This window comes from Callospermophilus lateralis, chromosome 13 (assembly GCF_048772815.1).
Source record: "Callospermophilus lateralis isolate mCalLat2 chromosome 13, mCalLat2.hap1, whole genome shotgun sequence".
Classification (NCBI taxonomy): Eukaryota; Metazoa; Chordata; class Mammalia; order Rodentia; family Sciuridae; genus Callospermophilus; species Callospermophilus lateralis.
The window spans coordinates 57448404-57471490 of record NC_135317.1 but is presented as its reverse complement, the minus strand read 5'-3'; the positions used below and the strand labels follow the sequence as shown (position 1 = coordinate 57471490).

The 23087-nt window shown below is 40.5% G+C and overlaps 1 long non-coding RNA gene across 1 annotated transcript; it reads right to left on the bottom strand.

Moving 5' to 3' along the window:
* Positions 1–6321: 6321 nt before the first annotated feature.
* LOC143379711 (uncharacterized) lies at positions 6322–22883 on the bottom strand. The gene is made up of 4 exons (XR_013088500.1): positions 22811–22883; positions 16664–16782; positions 9181–9246; positions 6322–6613 (listed from the first exon to the last, which is right to left on the bottom strand). It is a non-coding gene; the product is annotated as an uncharacterized LOC143379711 (long non-coding RNA).
* Between the last annotated feature and the right edge of the window lie 204 nt (positions 22884–23087).

Below are 23087 nucleotides of genomic sequence, written 5' to 3'. Positions count from 1 at the left end.
TTCTGAAGGAAGCACTGAAGGAAAAGTCTAGCATGGAGGTTAGACCCCACACCCTGAAGTTAGAGTTGATTCTGACATTTAACTAGTGTGGAAAATTGAACAAATTTCTTAGCATCTCCTATACTTCCTGTTTAAAGCAGGAACACGATCATGTACTTCTTAGAGTTTTTATGAGATGTGTCAAAAATACATACTAAACTGGGCATAGAGGCCCACTCCCATAATCCCAGCTGCTCGGGAGACTAAAGTGGGAGGATCTGAATTTGAGCCCAGTGTGGGCCACATAGCAAGACTCTATCTCAAAAAAAAAAAACGGAAAAAAATTCCATCACAAAATTCACTGTTTAATTTATTTAATTTCTCTGAGCTCCAGTACTTTCATTTGTAAAACAAATGAAACATGAACTTCTTTTGAGACCCATCTGGTGCGAATTCTACATGAAGTCATCACTTTGTATCCGTGGGGGATGGCTCCAGGAAGCCCACAGCTACTCAAATCTTTCAGGGTCAAGTCCCTTATATATTATTTACATATCACCTCTACTTTAAATTATCTCCAGATTACTCCTAATAATTAATACAATGTAACTGCTATGTAAATTAGTTGTTATGTTGTATTGTGGAGAATAATGACAAGAAAAGGTGTCTGTATTCAGCACAGATGAAATTTTCTTTACAAATATTTTGAAATTGGTTGAATCCAGGGATGTAGAACCCACAAATATGGAGAGTCAACTTTAGTGTTTATGCTCTCAGAGCAGTCCCTGGTCAGCTGAAGTAAAGATGAAGGGCACTGCATTGTAAGGACCCTCTATGGTGCACCTCGGCAGGAACAGGCTGTATTTGTTCACTGTTTTTTTACAAAGAGACTGCCTATTTAGGTTGCCATCACCTAGTACACTTGAGTTTTAGAAGCAACTCTAAAATGTGTTTTAAAATAACAATTTTTTTTTTTTTTTTGGTACTGGGGTTTGAACCCACTAAAGCACATCCCCAGCCTTTTTATTTTTTCTTTTGTGACAGGGTCTCCTAAGTTGCTCAAGGCCTTGCTAATTTGCTAAGGCTGGCTTTAACCTTGGGACTCTCCTGCCTCAGCCTTCTGAGCCACTGGGATTATAGGCATGAGCCTCCACACTTGGCTCATTATTGTTTGCATTTTTCTGGTGACATAAGATGTGAAGTGTCTTTTCAAATACTTATTTGTCATCTGTGTATCTTCTTTGATCTGTGAAAATTTTTGACCAATTTTTGGATGAGGTTGTTTATTTTTTTATTTTTAAAAAAATATATTTATTTTTCAGTTGTAGTTGGACACAATACCTTTATTTTATTTATTTATTTTCATGTGGTGCTGAGGATCAAACCCAGGGCCTCCCACGTGCTAGGCAAGGGCTCTACCACTGAGCCACAACCCCAGCCCCATTTTCTTATTTAAAAAAATAATTCAGTGGCTCAGTTTAATAATTTTTAGCATATTCTCAGTGTTTTGTATCCAGCACTATGGTTAATTTTAGAATATTTTTATTGTCTTTAAAACTCATACCCACTACGATTCTTCCCTCCCTCTAGAGCTAGGCAGTCATTAATCTACTTTCTGCTTCTGTGAATTTGCCTATCCTGGGCATTTCATGTAAATAGAATCATTTGATATAGGGCCCCTTATTACTGGCTTCTTCCACTTAGTATAACATTTCCTTATTGTCGAATAGCATCGCTGAATAGTACTCCATTGTGTGGATATACCACATTATTTACTTATTCATTCATCTAAGTGATTTTTAAATATAGTTTCGTCCAATCTGCTGATTTTAGCTCACCTTCAAACTTCACTTCAGAAAGAAACTCCAGTTACCAATTCCTAAGATTTGGGGGTGGGAGAGAACTGCGGGTGGGGGAGGGGGGGTCAGCGTAAATTGGGCTGCTTCTCAGCTTCCCAACCTTTGCCATATACTTTGGCATTCACAGGTCTTCTAAATCAATTATCATTTGAGCCAGGGCTTTCTAGCACCCAGAATTTTGTTTTTATTTTCTTCTCTCCTATTCTTTTTGTCTTTATGGTTTATAACATCCTCACCCCAAAATCTTATTCTTTACACTTTAGAAAAAGTTGGAAGGGAATAAAGGCTAGTACACTTAGCCAACAGTCATCTTTAGCCAAAATTCCTAAGATCAATCTTTAATAATACAAGAAGAAATGGTTTTAATCTAGTTTCATGAAACCAACAGAAGTAGTTACAAAATGGAACTACTGAAAAGTAGTACTATCAGAAAAGCTATAAACAGTTAACTTAGACAAATGTATGCATACAAGAAGCTATAAATAATACACAGTGTGGGTTCGTTTTTGTTTTAGGCTAGTATGACCAATGCAAATCTCTGCCTGGTCCCTCTTGCTCTTTTCATTGCTCATGGTTCAGTGCCTTCTATGGATCCTCTTCTGTGTCCTATACTGTCCCATATCCCAAACCCTCCTCTACCAAAAGTTCTCTTCCTGGTGTCAGGCAAAATTTTAGACCAATTGAAGAGAATTCTGTCTCTAAGTCCCCCAAGACTACTTTAACTAGACTCTATAGAGCATGTTCCAGATTTGGCTGTGTTCATTCCCAGGGTCCTCCTCAATGGTACTACATACTACTCACACCTAGAGATCCACTTAATTCTAAGACCCTATGAAAATGACTTTCAGTATTTGCCCTTTTCCAGGAAACAGTTTTTTCAGTTGCAGCAGCTACCGTGAAATACCGTAGCTTATCCACACTACCTGGTTTCCTTAAGGAGACTGTCTTCCGGGTTCTGCGTGTGCTTCCTGAAAACAGAGTTCTCCACAGTGTAATAATCATAGATTCTGTTATTTCCTGGTTCTCGTTACATTGTTAAGAATGTGACATTGATATGTGACATGAGACATAGCCCCTATGCTATATTTGTATGTGTCATTTGTTTAACATAGATGAGAACTAACTGAATATTACCCTATTCAATCTTTTATTTAGTTTTCACTGGACCTTTATTTTATTTATTTATATGCAGTGCTGAGAATAGAACTCAGTGCCTCGCACGTGCTAGGCAAGCACTCTACCACTGAGCCCCAACCCCAGCCTGTTCAATCTTAATTATGCTATAAATTAGAATAATTCATGCTCAGACAATTTTAAGTGATAACTCTGCCCTACCAGGTGATGATTATTTAATTAAAGTGTTTCCTATGTAGTTCTACTGTCTTTCTGACTCCCAGTTTTAAGTCACACCTCATGCCTGTGGATCTCTGAGGCATCTTTGGGCCTCAATGTTAAAAAACAAAACAAAACAAAACAAAAAAAAAACAACTTTACTTTGTGAACCAGGTTTACAGGTTTACACAGAAATTCCAAGTTTCTAGTCCAGATTCTTCTTCCAACTTGCTGTGTGGCCTTCCACAAGTCATTTCCTACTCACTCGGTCATTTCTTCATTTCAGCATGGAGGGGGTGTCTATTAACTTCTCAAGGGCATTATAATAAAGGGGAGAGCAGTAGTCAAAAGAAAAGGAACTGAAAATATCAAGTTCTGTGATAAGAAAAGAACCAAAACAGTACCAGTAAACCTAGCATGTATATAGCCCAAACCAAAAGCTTGTTTTGTTATGGGAAAAAAAAAGAACAATGTTTGATTTTAACATTCACACATTCCAAACCATAGTCTTCCAAGCCTTTCTCCCACAGCCAAGCCTGATGGTAGGAGCCAGGTCTAAAGGAAAGTTTCCAGAAAGCACATTTTGGCAAAGTTTGCCTTTAAACCTACAGAGAATACAGTTTGGGGCTTTTTATTTTTAATTTTATTATTTTTTATTTTATAGAACACTTTCATTCCTTTTTGCCACAGATTTCATGAACTATGTTTATTTTTCCTTTTTGGGTCATAGTATATGGATTTTTTGCAATCAGATGTGAGGAACAGACCCATTTCTTGAGAGTTCTTTCTTTCATTTCTTCCTTTCTTTGTGTCTTTTTTTTTTTTCCTTACAAAATTCTTTCAACTTGTAGGAAGAGCCAAAGTCTAAGGTTATATTTTAAGAGAATCATTCTTCCAATGTGCTCATTAAATTACTTAAGAGAAAGAATGAGGGATGAAAGTCCACCTTCAAACTGCTTGCAGAAGAGATTAACACGTGCCAAGTTGAAAGAAATGATAATTAATTACAGTCCCTGGACAAATGGCTTATGTGGCCTACAGTCTGGCACCCAGTGATGGCAGTGGGCCCTGAGTCTGTTTGGGATCGTTTTTTTGTAAACCAAAAAACAACCACTGCAAGTGTACTGGTTTTAGAGGAATGTCCACGAAAATTGCCCTCCTTCTCTTCACAACATGTCATTACAGAAAAATAGAAGCCCGTACATTCCAGTCTGATTTCCATGTAACTTTGCAAGTCTGTGAATTTTGCCATGAGGTAAGGGGCTGATTCAGAGCTCCAGAATCCTTTTAGTGCCACAGACACTATTTTAAAATGGATATTCCTTTTGGTTTCTCGGTGTTATTCAGCTAGGGTCATGGAACAAATGGGCTCTGTCTGACGGAGAACTTCCAGTCCTGGTAAACAAGAACAGGGATGCCTGGTGGCCAAAGATACTGCCTTGTGTTTTAAAGGTTAGGAGTTCAAATCTTTTGGGTCTGTTCATGTGTTCAAGTATTCACGTAACTTGATTGAAAAAGCATTATCACTGCACACTGGAATCTGGTCTATCCATAGCTAAGTTCTGGCTACAATTAATTAAGCAAATACTTCCTATGGAATTCTTTACCTTGTAGATCCTGGACAAAGGGCTAATATTCCAGAAAGCACAGGAAAGCTTTATTTTCCACACTTCCTGACCCCTACTTGTACAGGAACTTGAATTCCACCACCTAGAAATAGAGTCTATGCTTGCCACATTCTTTAAATTTTGATATACCTGTGGCCACAGGCGTTCTTTCCCCTATTCATTCTCTTTTCTTCTGATTTTCTGGGGAGATAATAATTTACAGATTGAAAGGTATGTTCCTTGCATTGATAAACTCGGCTGTGGCTCTCAGCAATAAGCCATTGAAAATAGGCCCCACTGAAAGAAAATATAACCTGCATTTTTAAGGCATGTAATTTCAGTGGTCCAATCTTCAAAAACAAATAATACCTTGTTTTCCTGTGGCATTTTACTGTTTATAAAGCACTTGACATATATGGTTTCCTTTTATAAGCATAGCCATTGGGTAAGGCAAATATTGTGTCCGTTTTACATGAGACCCAGGGAGAGGGAGGGACGGGGTTCTAAGTTACAGTTAGATAGAGAAAAAAAAAAATGTTCTGGTGTACTATTGCACAGTAGATAACCACAATGTACTGTATGTTTCAAAAAGCTAGAAGAGAGGATATTAAATGTTTCAGCTCAAAGAAATGATAAATATTTGTGGAGGTAGATATGTTTACCCTGATTTGAACATTACACAGTGTGTACAGGTATTGAAACATCATATGGTACCTCAGAAGTGAGTATACATTTTAAATGTGTAATTTTAAAATTTCTAAATAAATAAAAATAAAATTTAAAGAAAGAAAAGAAAAATGAGACCCATAGAAATTAAGAAGCTTTCTTAAAATGGCTAGAGTACAGCTCAGTGGTAAAGCACTTACCTAGCAAAAAAGAGGCCTTGGCTTTGGTCTCTAGCACTCTCAAAATTGTAGATCCAATTAGCGTTAGAACCAGTACTTCACAACTCCACAAGTTTTCATCACTATAGAGGAATTGTTTCCAAGAGCAAAAAAAAATGTCATACAATCAAACTGATGTTTTAGATTTTGTTGCTGGTCCTACTTTATTGAGCTATGCCACTGTCGTCTTGGAAAGAAAATATAATGCTGGATGGAGCTCCCTGTACATGCTGAAGTGCCAAGATTGGAGCAGTTTAATTAACTGTGACCCTACTCCCCCCATACACCCATAAGTAAAGGGAAGTAACTAATCCTTTGTGCCCTCTTGCACCAAGGATGCCTGAAATTAGAAATATCCCAGTACTATGACCTAAAGTTGCCTCCACAGGAAGTTCTGCTTTTAAAATTAAAACTCCAGCCATTTTCTTTCCAGTTACTGTTATTACCAATGGGGCTCTGGACAAATAATTCCCAGGAAAGCTGTCCATGTATATGTGAAATAAGACAATCATGATGCCTGCTCCTGACCTACCTGACAAAAGTGTTGGGAAAAGTAGTAAGATAATGTCTGTCATGTGTTTTGAATGCCTAGAAAGAAAGACAGGGTTCACAAGCAAGGGTGTAATTATATTGAGTCACCAATGATATCATCGTCTATAGTTTACACATGTGGTTGTTGCCTAAGATACTGATGAATATAATTTGACCATCAAGTTTGATGCTTTAAGGACATGATGATGTTACAATAAATTAGCAGAAAATCCCACATTGGGAAAGGAAGGTATCCTTTTCTTTTAAATTCCTGTATGACTGAAATTTATTTGGGGCTATCTTTTCCAGCTGGTCTTGCAATTAGGACCACCTCCAAGGTTCACAAGCACTCCTTCCATTTTTTCATCAGTCAGGTGATTTTCCCTCTGGCTTGGTCTGGATGCTGTAGTGAGAGAGTGACCTGCAGAGTAGAGGAGAAAAGTTGTGTTCAACTCTGCTGAGGGTCACCAAAATTTAGTAGCCCAAAAGGAGGATTTCTTTCTTTCTTTTTATGGTACTGGAGATACCAGTACCATAGCATGTAGATGCATGCTAGGCAAGCATGTAACCACTGAGCTACATCCCCCAATGGAGGCTTTCTATGACCAAGCATCTAGAAAACCTAACTCTGTTAGGTCTGTTCCCCAAGAGCAATGTCTTGTCCTTTGCCTAACAGGGCCAGACATATATGACCTTTTCCCAACCACCATTTGTATTTGTTTAAAAGAATAATTCTAAAAACTAAAACCAGGGCTGTAGTCGTAGCTCAGTGGTGGAGCGCTTGCTTAGCATATGTGAGGCACTGGGTTTGATCCTCAGCGCCACATAAAAATTAATAAATAAAACAAAGATATTGTTGTCCATCTACAACTAAAAAAATTTTTTTAGATTAAAAAACTAAGCTAAAACCATAGTTCATAACATATAAAGAACCTTTTAGTATGAAAGGCACTACTTGAAACACTGGGGATAGAAAAGTTAAAACACTACTTCTGGGCTGGGGATGTGGCTCAAGCGGTAGCGCGCTCGCCTGGCGTGCGTGCAGCCCAGGTTCGATCCTCAGCACCACATACAAACAAAGATGTTGTGCCTGCCAATAACTAAAAAATAAATATTAAAATTCTCTCTTTCTCTCTCTCTCTCTAAAAAAAAAAAAAAAAAAAAACACTACTTCTCAGAAAAATGCCTGTCCTTGGAGGAGATAAGCAAGCACTCAAATAGGACCACCACCCAGCCCAGGGTCTGACACACAGTAGGACTATAAGTGTACTTGCTGAATGAATGAGCAAAAGTGGTAAGAACCATAGCAAGGTGGTAAGAACCATAAGAAAAGTACAAGGTGTGTGGAAAGAGGTAAGAGAACATCTAGTCAAGAATAGCAAGAGAGCCAGATGCATTGGTGCATATTTGTAATCCCAGTGGCTGGGGAGGCTGAGGTAGGAGGATCTCAAGTTCAAAGCCAGCCTCAGCCACTCAGTGAAGCCCTAAACAACTTGACAAGGCCCTGACTCAAAAATAAAAAATAAAAAGGGCTGGGCATGTGGCTCAGTGGTTAAGCAACTTTGGGTTCAATCCCTGGTACCGAAAAAAAAAAAAAAAAAAAAAAAAAGGCAAGAGAATAGGTAAGTGTGTTCAAGCATGCCTAGAATCCCATCTACTCAGGCAGCTGAGGCCAGAGGATTGCAAGTTAGAGGCCAGCCTGGACAATTTAGTGAGGCTGTCTCAAAATAAAGTTTTTAAAAAGGTCAGGAGATGTCACTCAGTAGATTACTCCTGGGTTCAATCTTCAGTACTTGGGGGGCAGGGGGGAAATGACAATAGAAGAAATAAGTTGGCAAGAAAGACCATGAGCAATGCAGCTGACAATGCCAAGAACATGGTGTGTCAGGCTTGTTATTCTATTTAGTTTGCTTAAAAAAAAAAAATGCCAGTCACAGCCCACTAAAGTTCTCAACCCACCTTGTGAAAAAGAATTTTCCTTTCTACACACCTGTTGGCCTTGCAATTAGAATTAAACAACAGAATTTAAATATTTGCTGAGGAGTTCTTAAATTTCTGCATTTAGGCACAATCTGTTTCCATTCCATTTCAATGTTCTTCTTTACAGAGTCACAACCAACAATCTGTATTAGTTCTCAATGGCTGCTATAACAAATTGCCATAAACTGAATGGCCCGAAATATACTCTTTCAAGGTTCTGGAGGCCAGAAGTCTGAAGTCAGTATCATTAGGCTGAAATCAAGGTTATCAGCAGAGGCCACACTCCTCCTGAGGCTCCAAAGGAGGATCTGGTCTTTGACTCTTTTTACAGCTTCTGGTGACACTGGCCATCCTTGGCTTGTGACAATGCTGCTGCTATCAGTTTCCATAGTCCCATTGTCTTGTGTCTGTTAAATGTCCCTCTGCCTCCCTCTTATAAGGATAAATGTGATTGCATTTAGGGCCCACTGGAATAAGAATTTTTTTTAGATAAAAAAAACTAAACTAAAAGCATAGTTCATAACATATAAAGAAACTTTTAGTATGAAAGGCACTACATGAGACACTGGGGATACAAAAGTTAAAACACTACTTCTCAGAAAAATGGCTGTCCTTGGAGGAGATAAGCAAGCACTCGAATAATCTCCCATCTCCACATCTACAATGTAATCCCATCTGCAGAGTTCTTTTTTGCCACAGAAGATAACATTTGCAAGTTTCAGGGATATCACTGGGGGCAGGAGAGGTTTTATCCAGCCTGCCTGCCACATTATCTGTATCTGAATCACTGAACATCCAGTACAAACCTCTTGAATATCATGTTAGTTTTTTGTGTGTTGCTGTAACAGAACACCACAGACTGGACAATTTGTAAAAGAAAGAAAGAGAGAAAGAAGAAAGGAGGGAGAGAGAGAAAAAAGAAGGAAAAAAACAAAGAGGAAGAGAAGAGAAAGAGGAGAGAAAGAAAGAAAGGGAAGGAATGGTAAGAAAGGAATTCACTTAGCTCACAGTCTGGAGGCTGGGCAGTCCAAGATGCAAGGACAGCGTCTGGTTAGGGTTTTCTTCATTCCATAGCTGAAGGAAGAAGCACAAGAAGGCAAGTGAACGAGAGAGCCAAACTCACTTCCCTAACCTCATGATGTCTAACTCCCTCCTGTGGTAATGACATCAGTTCATTCACAAGGGCAGAGCCCTCATGCTTTAATTGCTTCTTAATAGCCCCACTTTTCAACTGCTATTTGAGGATTATGTTTCCACCACCTGAACTATGGGAGACATATTCAAACTACAGCAAATATTTCAGCTGAGTTCTTCTCTACTTTAGGAAGGCAGACTAAGTCCTCTCCTCTTGTTTTAGGGGAGAAGAAAAATGGGTGAAATAGAGAGAGATAAGTTTTACTGAGCCTCTGATATTTGTCAAATGAGGTGCATGCATCTTCATCACAAGATGGTGGAAAGCTATTGTCACTATTTTACAGATGACAAAAGTGAGGCTCAGAGAGGCCAAGTGACTTGTCCAGCAACTAAGTGGTGAAGACAGAATTTGAACATGGATTGTTCTGATTTCAAAGGAAATGCCCTTTCTACTACATCAATAGTCCTCAAATTTCAGTAACATACCAACACATTGAAAGGAAATTTTTTTTTTCCACAGACCCCAGTTTGAGAAACAACTGAGTTGCTGGGAACCATGATGCAAGTCAATTGCTAGGGACATTGAAGCAGGAGGATAGCAACTTAGTAAGGCCCTGTCTCAAAAAAAAAAAAAAATGGCCGGATGTAGCTCAGGGGTAAAATGGATTCAATCTCCAGGAAAGGAAGAAAAGGAGGGAGGGAGGGAGGAAGGAAGGAAAGGGAGGGGAAAGGAAGGACAGTGGACTTAAGGAACTAAGTTTTATTCTATAAAAGCACACTTTTTTATTTTTGTGTACCAGGAATTGAGCCCAGGGGCACTTAACCACTGAGCCTCATCCTCAGCCCTTCTTTGTTTTTTTATTTATAGACAGGGTCTCACTAAGTTGTTGAGGGTAGCTTTGAACTTGCAATTCTCCTGTTTCAGCCTCTTGAGCCACTGGGATTACAGGTATGAGCCCCTGCATCCAACTAGAAGCATACATTATAAAATGCCCAAGTTGTCCCCAAATCCTGGTCACTGACAGACCTCAGCTACAGCTATAAGACACCATGGTACTCATTATTCTTGAGAACTCCATTTCAGAGAATCTTAATATGAGGACCCAGGATGGTTGCATTTCAACCATGCTGCTCAGCTGCTTAGGAAGGACTTCAATGACACAAAACATTAGACAGTAAGATTTCAACACCACCAATACGTTAATATTATTGAGGTGAGTTAATTATTCCCACCACAGAGATGCTTGAACTTCAGTTGGATTAAAGTAAATGACTGTGTTTTTTTTTTTTCTGAGCTTAATCTGAATGATTATCTGGATGTTTTATGAAAGCAGATGGAAAATGTTACCCTCCTTCTGGCACATGTAACCCCCCATACTGATAGTAATATTGAAGATTAATTGCTTATCAAGCAATTATTTGATTATAATTACTAGGTGCCAAGTACTAAGCACTTCATATTAATTAATGTATATAATACTCATAAAAACTCTATGAGAATATATATATATATACACACACACACTTTTTTTTTTGTACTAGGGATTGAACCCAGGGGCACTTTACCACTGAAACACATCCCCAGCCCTTTTTATGTTTTATTTTGAGACAGGGTCTTGCTAAGTTGCTGAGGCTGACTTTGAACTGGAGATCCTCCTACTTCAGCGTCCCAAACTGCTGGGATTATAGGCACATGCCACTGCACCTGGTTGAAGTCATATTCTAGTTATCCCTTTATCAAATGATAAGACTGAGGCATGCAAAGGTTAGGGGGTATTCTTTGGATCTGAAATGTCCCCCAAAGACTCACTTGTTAAAGGCTTGGTCACCAGCCTGTGGTGTTACTGGGAAGTAGTGGAACCTTTAAGAAGTGAGGGTCTAGTTAGAGGAAATCAGGTCCTTAGGAGTGTTCCCTTGAAGGGGATATTGAGACCCCAGGGTCCCCTCTTTTTGCTTCCTGGCTGACCAGAGGTGAACAACCTCCTCTTATGGGTTTTTCCTTTCTTTTCTTTTTTTTTTTTTTTTAGTTGTAGATGGACACAATACCTTTATTTTGTCTTTTTATATGATGCTGGGGACCAACCCCAGTGCCTCATACATGCTAGGCAAGTGCTCCACCACTGAGCCACAATCCAGGCCCTCTATGGGTTCTTTCAATACTCCAGCCATGATGTATTGCCTCACCACAGGCCCCAAAACAGCAGAGCAAACTAACCATGAACAAAACTTCTGAAATTGTAAGACAAAATAAACCTTTTCTCTTTTTAAGTTGATTATCTAAGATATTTTGTCACACTTACAGAAAGCCAACTAACACAATTAGGTAATTTCTTCAAAGTCACACAAAATGTAAAAAGTGTAGCCATAGCCAGGTACAGTGACAATACCTGCAGTGCCAGCTGTTTGGGAGGATGAGGCAGGAAGATTGCTTGAACCCAGGATAAAATATTTCAGGTTCAATCCCTGGTACCTCTCCCCCAACAGATATATATATTCATAGGGAAAGGGTTTTTTTTTTTTTTTTGGCGGGGGGGGGGGGAGTTGTGAGTACCAGGTGTTGAATTCAGGGGCACTCGGCCACTAAGCCACATCCCCAGCTCTATTTCGTATTTATTTAGAACAAGGTCTCACTGAGTTGCTTAGAGCCTCGCTTTTGCTGAGGCTGGCTTTGAACTTGTGATCCTCCTGTCTCAGCATCCCAAGCCTCTGGGACCTATGAATATATTGATGATCCTTAAAAGGCCCCAGGTAACCATGAAAGCTATGTAAATATACTGACAATCAAGAGGCAACTCATTGCCAAATTTTGTAATAATGCAGAGATCACATAAAGTTAACGCCTGAAGTTCTTTTTTTTTAAAATATTTTTTAGTTGCAGATGGACACAATATCTTTATTTTATTCATTTTTACGTGGTGTTGAGGATTGAACCCAGTGCCTCATCTGTGCAAGGCAAGCGCTCCACCACTGAGCCCCAGCCACAGCCTGCCTGAAGTTCTTAAATTGTACCTCACTCTTCTGAGGTGAGCATATCTGTATTGGTTCCAAAATTAAGGGATTTTTCTCATATCTTAATCACTGTTTTCCAGTCTACTCCTAAGACTCCAAACTCTGAAGTGGTCAACCCCACCAGTTTTCTCCTACACAGTCCAGTTTAGGGTCTGTGTCTGGCATCCTGCAACAACAGCCACGGTAACACCAATGCTGTCCTTGAATTTCATCATTTGGACTCTGCATTCAACCTCGAAGTTTGGACATTTATGAGCAGAAAGTTACATTCCCAAATAAGGAAGTCAATAAAAGATCCATGTTTACGTTTCCTACTCCTTTCCCAGTCCCTGCACTTATACGGCCCTTCTCTGAGGTAATATCAATCTATTTAATCAGCTTCCCTAAACTGTTTTTCTTCTGAGAAAAAAAGAAACAATCCTTAGAGTATTTTGTTTTCCCTTCACTTTCCTTGGTTAGCAAGCTGCAGACAGTCTCACAGCTGGATGGGCATTCTTCATCTGACTCCTGGTCCCTCAGTGGGGAAAAAAATGGTAATTCTTATTTTATTATTGAGTATGGATTTTACTAAGAGAGGTCAGTTCTTGTGAGCAGTGGATTTTCAACCACATGAAAATGGAACATTTTCCATTTCAGGAATCCAACTGAAAGAACACCACGCCGTATTCCACTCTGGGGAGGGGAGTTCACTTCTGAACATCGTCGCCTGCTTTCGCCCCTTCCTCTCCAAGTTCCTTGATCCTTTATAGAGTACAGTAGTTCTCTTTTATTGAAAGGGAATCTGCTTCAAGACCCCAGGGGATGCCTGAAACCACAGCACCAAATCCTATACATACTGTTTTTTCCTGTATATATAAATACCTATGATAAAGTTTAAGTTATAAGTTAGTCACAGTAAGAGATTAACAACAGTGACTCATAATAAAATAGGATAATTATAACAAAATGCTGTAATAAAAGTTATTTAAAATGTATGAATTATTTATTTCTGGAATTTTCCATTTAATATTTCTGGGCTGCTGCAAATAATAATAAGGGGGAGCCTACTAGATATAAATGTTATGCACTCTGGTCATTCTGGTTACCCAGGCTTTAAACATCCTTTCCCTTTGAGGGAACTGTGAGAAGAGGGGAGGCAGGACTCCATTTCCTACTTTAGAAGTCAAAAAGGGCAGTTTCCCTCTTTGCTTCAGCAGTTAGAAAACCAGCTTATCACCTGGACTCAGCTGGGACATTGTGCCCGTGGGGAGACAGAAGTCACCTGCAGTGGTCATGCTGGTATTGGGTGTCTTGCAACATGACAATGCTTGTTCAGGGATATTAGGACGTGGCAGCACGATGACAAGTGTTCATCAGGACAACACTGGTGGCAGGATCCTAGGCACATTATCCCTGTGGCTCTTTCCTCGATCTTGGCTATACCTTGTCTCCCTTGCTTTTCATTCCCATCACCCATTCTCCAGGGTTCTCATGGAGTCTGTGAGCTACACAACACTCCTTCAATAAATTTATTTCCACATGAGATTTTCATTGGTTGCCACCAAAAATTCCAACTTGTATACCATCCTTTCCTTCTTTAACACATGACCCAGGAACAACTTGATGTGGTAGACTTGATCAGGTCACATCTTTCCCTCACACCGACCCTCACATCATGTGGCAATTGCTCTACTTTTTCTTAAATCTGCAGAGGCTATGTGCACTCCAGGAACACCCATGGAGGACCTTAGAAGACAAGTGCCATGGGACCTCAGCAAACCCAGGATGAATGGGAGAATGGATCTGAGAGCTTCTCAGCATGGAGCAGATATGTTCACTTAAGAACAAATGAAAAGGGGCCAGGGTTGTGGCTCAGTGGTAGAGTACTTGTCTAGCATGCACGAGGCACTGGGTTCAATTCCCAGGTGCCACATAATAAATAAATAAATAAATAAACAAATAAAAGTATTTAAAAAAAAATGAAAAGAACCCATGTTCGAAGGTTCGTGTTTGTAATTCTAGTGTGATTCAGGAGGCTGAGAAAGGAGGATTGCAAGTAGAGGCAGCCTTAGCAACTTAACAAGACTTAAGAAGACCCTGCACCTCAAAAAAGAGACAGAACTGGGGATATAGCTCAGTGGTAAAGGACCCCTGGGCTCAATTCCCATACAAATAAACAAGTAAAAATAAAAGAACAAATGAAAAAAGCTTTGAATATTGATTCTTTTTAAAAAATATATTTATTTTGACTTATATCCCAAGTATAGAAATAATTCATGTGCATTGTGGAAGATTTGGGGGAAAAATAGAAAATAGGAAAAAACCTTTCCCTGTCATTCTACCTATCACCAACAATCACAATTGAGATTTCACTGTATTTCTAATATATATTTTTTAATCCATAAAAGTCTTTTCAGGGCTGGTTGGGGCTGTGGCTGTGGCTCAGCAGTAGCATGCTCACCTCGCATGTGCGAGACCCTGGGTTCGATCCTTAGCACCATATAAAAATAAATAAGTGAAATAAAGGTATTGTGTCCAACTACAACTAAAAAATAAATATTAAAAAAAACATTTTTCAGGGGCTGGGGATATAGCTCAGTTGGTAGAGTGTTTGCCTCACATGCACAGGGCCCTGGGTTCAATCCCCAGAACCACACACACACACACACACACACAAAAAAAAAAATCTTTTCAGGACTGGGGTTGTGGCTCAGTAAATAAAGTGCTTGCCTAGAATGTGTGAGGCACTGGGATTGATTCTCAGCACTGCATCAAAATAAATAAATAAATAAATAAAGGTCCATCAACAACTAAAAGTGTGTGTGTGTGTGTGTGTGTGTGTGTATATATATAAAATATATATTCATATGTATTTTATATAGATATATATTAAAGATATATATCTTTTCATAATTATAATCATCCTAGTCTATTGCCAATTAAAATTTTGAAGAGCAGAAACATTGCCATTATATGTTGTGTATGTGTATGTATATGTAAATATACATATGTATCTAATATATATTACACACACTTACATATATGGAAATGTACTGGAAAACACACATAAGCACACACACATGTGGATGTGTGTATTCCCCCCAGTGCTATGTATGTAAAGGACAGTAAACTTTACCTCTTGGCTAAAAGCAGCATTTTTCAAAGGATCCCACTGAACACTTATTACTATGTTTGTTAACACCTATAATAGACAGAAAAAGAATCTTTTCTGATCACCTAAGTTTGAGGAAATGCTGAGTTGAGGCTGAACATATTTCTTTATTGCACGAATTTCAGAGCTCTGTGTGTGTGTGTGTGTGTGTGTGTGTGTGTGTTTTACTGGGGATTGAACATGCAAGACAAGTGCTCTTCTACTGTGACTCTCAAAGACAGCATTTCCAAACATATGCATCTATAAAACTCCCTGATAAAGTATTCTTCTCATTCTCTTTCTCCTTTTTATTTTCTTTTATGGTACTGGGGGTTGAATCCAGGGGAACTCTACCACTAAGCTACATCCCCAGCCCATTCTTATTAATAACATATTGTTGTTGTGATATTTTGAGACATGCTCTTGCTAAGTTGCCTGGGCTGCCCTTGAACTTGGCATCCTGCTGCCTCAGCCTCCAGAGCTGCTATAATTACAAGCATGTGCCATCATGCTGCTAAAGCATGTTTCTCAGGACTGATGTCCTAAGGAGTCAAAACTGACCCAGAAAACTTAAAACTTCCTTCCCCGTCCTCCTGGTTCTGAAGAATCACAGTTGGAAGGAGGAAAAGGAGAATGTATGATGTATATAAGCAAAATTTGGGGGAAAAAACCAGAATTGGACCTCAGAAGTGATTTTCATTTGCTGATATATTTATCCACAAGAACATGATTGAGGGCCTGAGGTTCACAGACAAACATCACAAATTCACATCTGAGATAACCGAGCAAACAGCAATGCTGAATTCTAAGGGAGCAATCTTGACTTGGGAAGTGTTGTTGCATAATGGGTTTACCCCCACTTAATATAAAATCCATTTAACTTACTGGAACACTGCATTACCTGACTAACAGCGGTTAGCTTGAAGTTACCCAATATCATTTTAGTACTTTCTGAAAAGACAATGCCATATGGCAATTTTTGAAAAATGGTACACACATGACAAGTAAAAATAAAAGAACACAAAAAGTATCATTGAGAGTGAAGTCAATTTCCTCACTGGAACAAAGCACTTCCAGAAGAAATCCTTATTTTTGCCTGTGTTAGTCAGCTTTGGGTTTCTGTAAACAACAACAAAACACACACACACACACACACAAAAAAAAAAAAAAAACCTGAGATAAGTCAACTTAAAAAGAGAAAAGTTTATTTTGGCTCACATTTTCAGAGGTTTCAGTCATCCGTGGATGATTGGCTCCATCACAATAGGGCTTGGGATGAGGCAGCAGCACATCATGGTGGGAGCATGCACCAGAGGAAAGTGATCACTTTGTGGCAACTGGGAAATGAAAGAGAAAAAGGAAGGGGCTGGAGTTCCAATTTCCCCTTTGAGGGCACAACCCCAATGACCTAACTACCTTCCATTAGGCTCCACCTCCTAAAAGTTCTAACACAGGCTGGGGCCAAGTCTTTTAACACATGGGCCTTCTGGGGACATTCCAGATCCAGACTATAGCATTGCCCCATCACTTTCCCCACTGACCTAGTATCTTGTGAGTCTCCAAGTAGAGTCTGCCTCAGAATCTGTGAATTCAGCCACAGAACAAATATAAAAGCATGACTTCTTCCATTAAACCAGTCTGAATGCCCAAACTGCAATTTTTAACATATGCAGAAATTGAGGGAAACAAGAAGTAAAAAAACAAACCTGAAATGGGTCAGGCTCCTTTTATTCACCATCTTGGGATCAGCTCTGTGAACTTACTTTGGGTCAAAATCCAGCCATATCTGAGCACAGTGGCACATGCCTGTAAACCCAGCACCACAGGAGATTGAGGCAGGAGGATCTCAAGTCTGAAGCTATTTCAACAACTTAGTGAAATCCTGTCTTAAGATAAAACATGAAAAGGGTTGGAGGGCTGGGGTTGTGGCTCAGTGGTAGAGCACTTGCCTAGCATGTGTGAGGCACTGGGTTTGATTCTCAGCACCATATAGAAATAAATGAATAAAATAAAGATCCATCAACATCTTTTAAAAAATTTAAAAAGGGTAGGGGGTTGCTGGAGGTGTAGCTCAGTGCTATAGCAACCCCGGGTTCTATCCCCATTACTGGGAGAAAAAAATCCACAAAACTCCTAAACCTGTTAGCTGTCTATTGTGGAATATTCTAAATGTTTAGGAAAGTCTGGGAAATACCAGAGTTCAGACGTACCTTCCCCTTCTGTGAAGGAGTCTAAAAGACATTCTAGGGCAACTTCCTAATGTTTCAGTTGAAACTTTCTTGGTGCTTCTGTTTGGTGAACTGCTCAACTGCCTCCCATTATTGAGCTGAACCTGAGAATGTCAAAGCTGGAGGGGACCTGAATGGTCATCTCCTCTAGCCCAACCCCCTCTGTTTACAGATGGAAAACAGGGAGCCTGAAACCCACCCAGGATCCTGAGAGTGAATGTGCTTCCCTCCCTTCTTCTATTTTTGTGCAATTTTCCCATGGCATCCCGCCAGAGCATCTACACCAGTAATGTCTAGAGGATTTATGAGGCCAAGCGATCCTTTGGGTTTCTACACAGACCTAAACAGGAAACCCACACAAGGAAATGCCCTTTCTGTTTGCAGGCCGAATTCCCAGGATGCTTTCACCAGAGTGCCCTGGCTGGAACAGTACAAAGGCCTGGCACAAAAACATGCCCTTAGATCTGAAGGCAGATGTGCCCACTCTACCCCTCCTGGTTCCCTCCCCAGTGCAGGAGGCCTTCTGCTAATTTAATGAGAACAAGACTTTCTTTTCCCAGACCTCAGCTTAATTTCTCCATTGCTCTAGATGCTGGATGGGGCTAGTTAAGAGACACCCATGACTTGGATCTCCAGGTAGTTTCAGGGTGTTACTTCTCACCTGTACCAAGTCAGTTAACCTAGGCAAGCCTTCTGGTTTCATTAGCCGGGCATCCCGCTCACACCTCTCCTATTCTTTCTCCACATTTCACTTAAACCCCAGAGGATGTCGGAGGGCTGAAAAAAAGATGTGTCTTGGGGCCAGGCATGTATTTCAGTGATAAAGCACTTGCCCAGCATGCATGAGACTCTGGGGTTCTCCAGCACTGAAAAATAAAAAATCTTTCCCAGCCAAGGGGCAGCCAGATGCCACCAGCTCCCTCTGTGGCACTACTGCACACTGTGACGACCACTCACCTAGACCCAGACATCTCACCTTTGCTGCCATACCTAGGGCCCTGGCAAATCTTCCCCACTGAATTGTCCATCTACTGGTGTCCAACTATTCTAGCCCATGAGGGTTTGTTTAAATCTTTTCGGCTTTCTGTGAAAGATATGAAACTTAAGAAAGGGACTGTTGCTCAGGGCTGGACAGGAAGGAAGCTTGCTTTCCTGGCTCAAGGAATAGAATTGCATTGCCGGTGACCCTTCGCCCCTCTCCTCAAGGCTCCTCCTCTGTCTCCCACCAAAAATAGTCTCTGTCCTCCTTGGTTGGCCCCCCACCTCCCTCGGGAAAGAAGACACAGGCTTCTAATGAGCCAGTATTATCAGGGCTTGACTGTCTTTCAGGAATTACCAGATGTTGGGAAGAGGATAATGTGTCATTTCCTTTAACAAATAGTCTGGGCATCTGTGCATTTCCTTTTGAACCAGCTCTTTTGAACCAGGAGAATGTGATGCAGTGACAGTGAAGGACAAATCACTCTGGCTCTCCTCTCATAGGTACTGGGGGCGTCCTCAAACCCATTGGATTTTGAATTTCAACCCCTCATTAAGAAAGGAATTTTTTCTTTTTCTTAAAATTTTCTTGAGGTTCTGGGGATTGAACTCAGTGCCTTGAGCATGCTACGCAAGTGCTCTACTACTGAGCAGACAGATGAAAATATTTCTGTCCTCTGGATGTATGGGTGATACCAGACAGAATAGGTTGTGGTTAAAAGATACAACTTTGGGGACAAGATAAATGTAATAAAGGAAAAGAAACATTGTTCATTCATTCTCCCACAACAGTGGTTCTCAGTAGCAAAGTAACATGAGTAACATTACCCTGGAACTGGCTCATTACCCACCACCCCAGCCCTGCTGAATCTGAAACTCTTAAGGATGAGGCCCAGCAAACTTTCTTGACAAGCCTTCCAGAGAATTTTGATACCTTCAAGTCTCAGAAGCACTGACCCAGATAGAAGTACCATAGGGGTTCTCAGAAGGCCAAAGAAGCTTTAGCTACCTTGCAGAGGTGAGAGGAAGGGATATTATTTGTGGATGAGGTTATTCTGACAAGAAAAAGGTCTGAGAAAGAAAAATGAAATGACAGCACATGAAAGAATCCAAAATTCAGTTAGAACTGTATCTCTGTTCATATGCACTAACTTGTAGCACTTCTAGAATATGGCTTAATGATAATAGAGTATATTCACAGCATATTTTCCAGTTTAAATAAAATGTACAATGTGGGCTAAATGATCTAAAATGTATGTACATATCAATAGATATACAGAAAAAATATTAGAAGATTGTCCCTGGGTGATGGGTTATAGATCTTTTTTGGTGAGAGGGGTTGCTGGCTCATGCTAAGCATGTACTCTATCACTGAGCTATACCTGCAGTCCCTGGATTACAAATATTTTTTTATTTTTATATTTTTGGACATAAGGTCGTACTATGTTGCCCAGGCTGACCCTGAACTTCAGGACTCAAACAATCCTCCTGCCTCAGCCTTCCAAATAACTACATAATTTTCATTTCATCTTTTATGTCCCCCCCCATTTTTACATAATAAATAGGTAATTTTTAAAACAAACAAAAAAAAATTTAATGAAGGGACAAGCTTGTTGGGTCAGTCATTTAAACAAATTTATATAGCTGCCTCCAGAGACTACTTTTCTAAGAATTTATGTCGCACAGATAATTAGCACCACCTGTTACATTTGTGCTAAAACCGGCTTGCAGAAGGTTGAATTCAACATGTATAAAGAGATTGTTAAACTCATCAGCTCCAGTTGAAACCGGCACAGCAGGAAGAGCTGCAGAAAAATGAGAGCTGGAGCCCACCCTGGGGCCCCACGCCCAAATTGGGGCGGTGTCTCCAGCGCCTGAGTCTGGGTTGCTGGGTGTTCTCAGAAACCGCAGGGACCCCTGTCCCTTTGGACGGCTTTGTTCCGGAGCCCCAGCAGCCTCTTGATTTTAACACCCTGATTTCCTAATAGGGATATGCCCCAGGCAAAAACAAAACAAAACAAAAACACTGAACAAGCCCTCAGAAGCCCAGAAAGGAAGAAAGGACAATGGAACGTGATGTAAGGGTCGTTGAACAGCCAGTGACTCAGCGCTTCTGCGCCATCAACACCAGCTGCAGCCTGTGGTGGTAGCTGTGGTGGCTCACAGAACAACAGAATGGACACACACACACACACACACACACACACACACACACACACACACTGCAAACCTCTCACTGCCTGGAGAGTGGCAAAAAAAAATGTGTTGACTCAGATGGTGCTGCAAAAAGGACACAGAATGAAAGATGTCTGGAGCTGCAAGGAACCTGGCAGAATGTATAGAATGTATAAGAATGTTGGACCTTAATTCAAGTTTATATCTGTCAATATCTTTTATCAAGATCCCCAAAGAGCTGGACTCTTCCCACTGGCCCAAATTCTCTGAACTGGAACTAGTATCTGCCTACAGGCACATCTCTGTCTCATACTAATTCCTTTGGAAATATCACAGGTTGAAATTTGGTTAGTGTGGTTGATTTCATTAAGGGCTTCTCCAGACTCTGGGGAGAAATTCCCACCCTTTGTGAGTCATGGGAGGGGCTGGGAGAAGATGTTGCACAGACTACAAATGGGAGTGGGAATCTATCCCCACAGGCAATTACTTTGTCTGCAAATGTATCATTTAATGAAAAGATGCATTTGTAAATTCAACTCTTCCCTCAATCCAGGAGTCTGTTTAAGCAACCTCTGCTATGGAGTCTGTTGGGCTTGCCCCACATCTCCCAGTTGCCTCTGCTTCCAGCAGGCCCAAGGCATGGGACCTTGCAGATTAGACTGGTCCTGTAGGTCTGCTGTTCATCATTAACCATCAAATCTGCTCCTTAGACCAGTACTGCTCATGAAATGTGATTTTTTAAAATTTATTTTTTAGTTGAAGTTGGACACAATATCTTTATTTTATTTATTTATTTTTATGTGGTGATGAGGATCGAACCCAGGGCCTCGCACATGCTAGGCAATTGCTTTACCACTGAGCCACAACCCCAGCCCTGAAATGTGATTTTTAAAAAAGCAACTTTATTTACTTATTAGTTTTGTGATATTGGGAATTGAAACCAGGAATCCTCTCCCACTAAGCTGCATCCCGGTTCCCTTTTAAAATTTTCATTTTGAGACAGGTTCTCACTAAATTGCCTAGGCTGACCTGGAACTTGCAACCCTCCTGTCTAAGCCTCCTTAGTCACTGGGATTACATGTGTGCACCACTGTGCCCAGCTAAGCAACTTTATTTTATCCACCCACTGCTCCTTCAAAATTTATTCCACCAGGAAAACTCTTTTCCATCATTAAATAATAATTCCAAGGACCACAGAATTTTTCTGCTCAGTCTGAGGTATTAATTCATTACCTCGGCATTTTATTTTTTGTTTGTGGTGTTGGAGATCAAACCCAGGACCCTGTATGCAAACTCGGCAAGCACTTTACCACTGAGCTACATCCCCAGGCCTGTGTGGGCATTTAAAATCACAAAACACTCTCTTTTTAGAAATTAGATGACTAGTCCACATTTCTAACATAGCAACATAGAAATATTCATTCTAAGGTCTTCGAGGTTCCCAGCACTTTCCACGCCTACTCTGTAAGAAGGAGCACAGATTTGGAAGCAGCACAGTTCATCCAGCCTCTCCCTGTTGTAATCTTCTCATCCATCTCAATTCCCAGCTGCATCTTGGATCAAATTGAGAATATCCCACTGGTTGTGAATATCTCATAGGCAATTCAGTAGGACCCTGTCTTAAAATTTTAAAAAATAATAAAAAGGGCCGGGGATGTAGCTCAATAGCAAAGCACTCCTGAATTCAACCTCTATTCCCTTCACTGCACCAAAAAAAAAAAAAAAAAAGGGGGGGGGATACTCCCTGCCTGCTCTCTGTGCCATGAAGTCTACATTTGCTGATCCCTGCTCATCTTTGAGTGCAGTCCTTTCCTAAAGTCAGTCCTATTTCTCTTCCTCCATCTCTCTTCTCTGCCAAGGCTGCTGTAGCTTTCTCTGTAATTCCCCCAAAAGCAGGTCCCAGAGTACTCACATCATGGAAACAAGCAAATGCTACTAGTTAGCGGTTTCTTCTCCCCCTTTCTACCCAAAGCTGGTTACTCACATTTACCAACCTATCACTGCATGAAGAGACAGCTCCCAGTTATAGCTCTGATGAAGAAGAGGGGAGCGTTTACTTCACTTAGGAATCTCCCTGGAATGGCCAGCAAGAGTGTGCTGAAGGGAAGCAGAACAGATTTCTCAGGGCCTGAGGAAGCACCTGTTTTCTGAGAAAAGTAATTTCCTAACAGATGTGAGAGAGGAGCAAGTCTGTGTTCCTTAGAGTGGGGACAGGGCGTGGCTCACAGCAGCAGGACTGCCCCATTGTCAAACTTACAGAG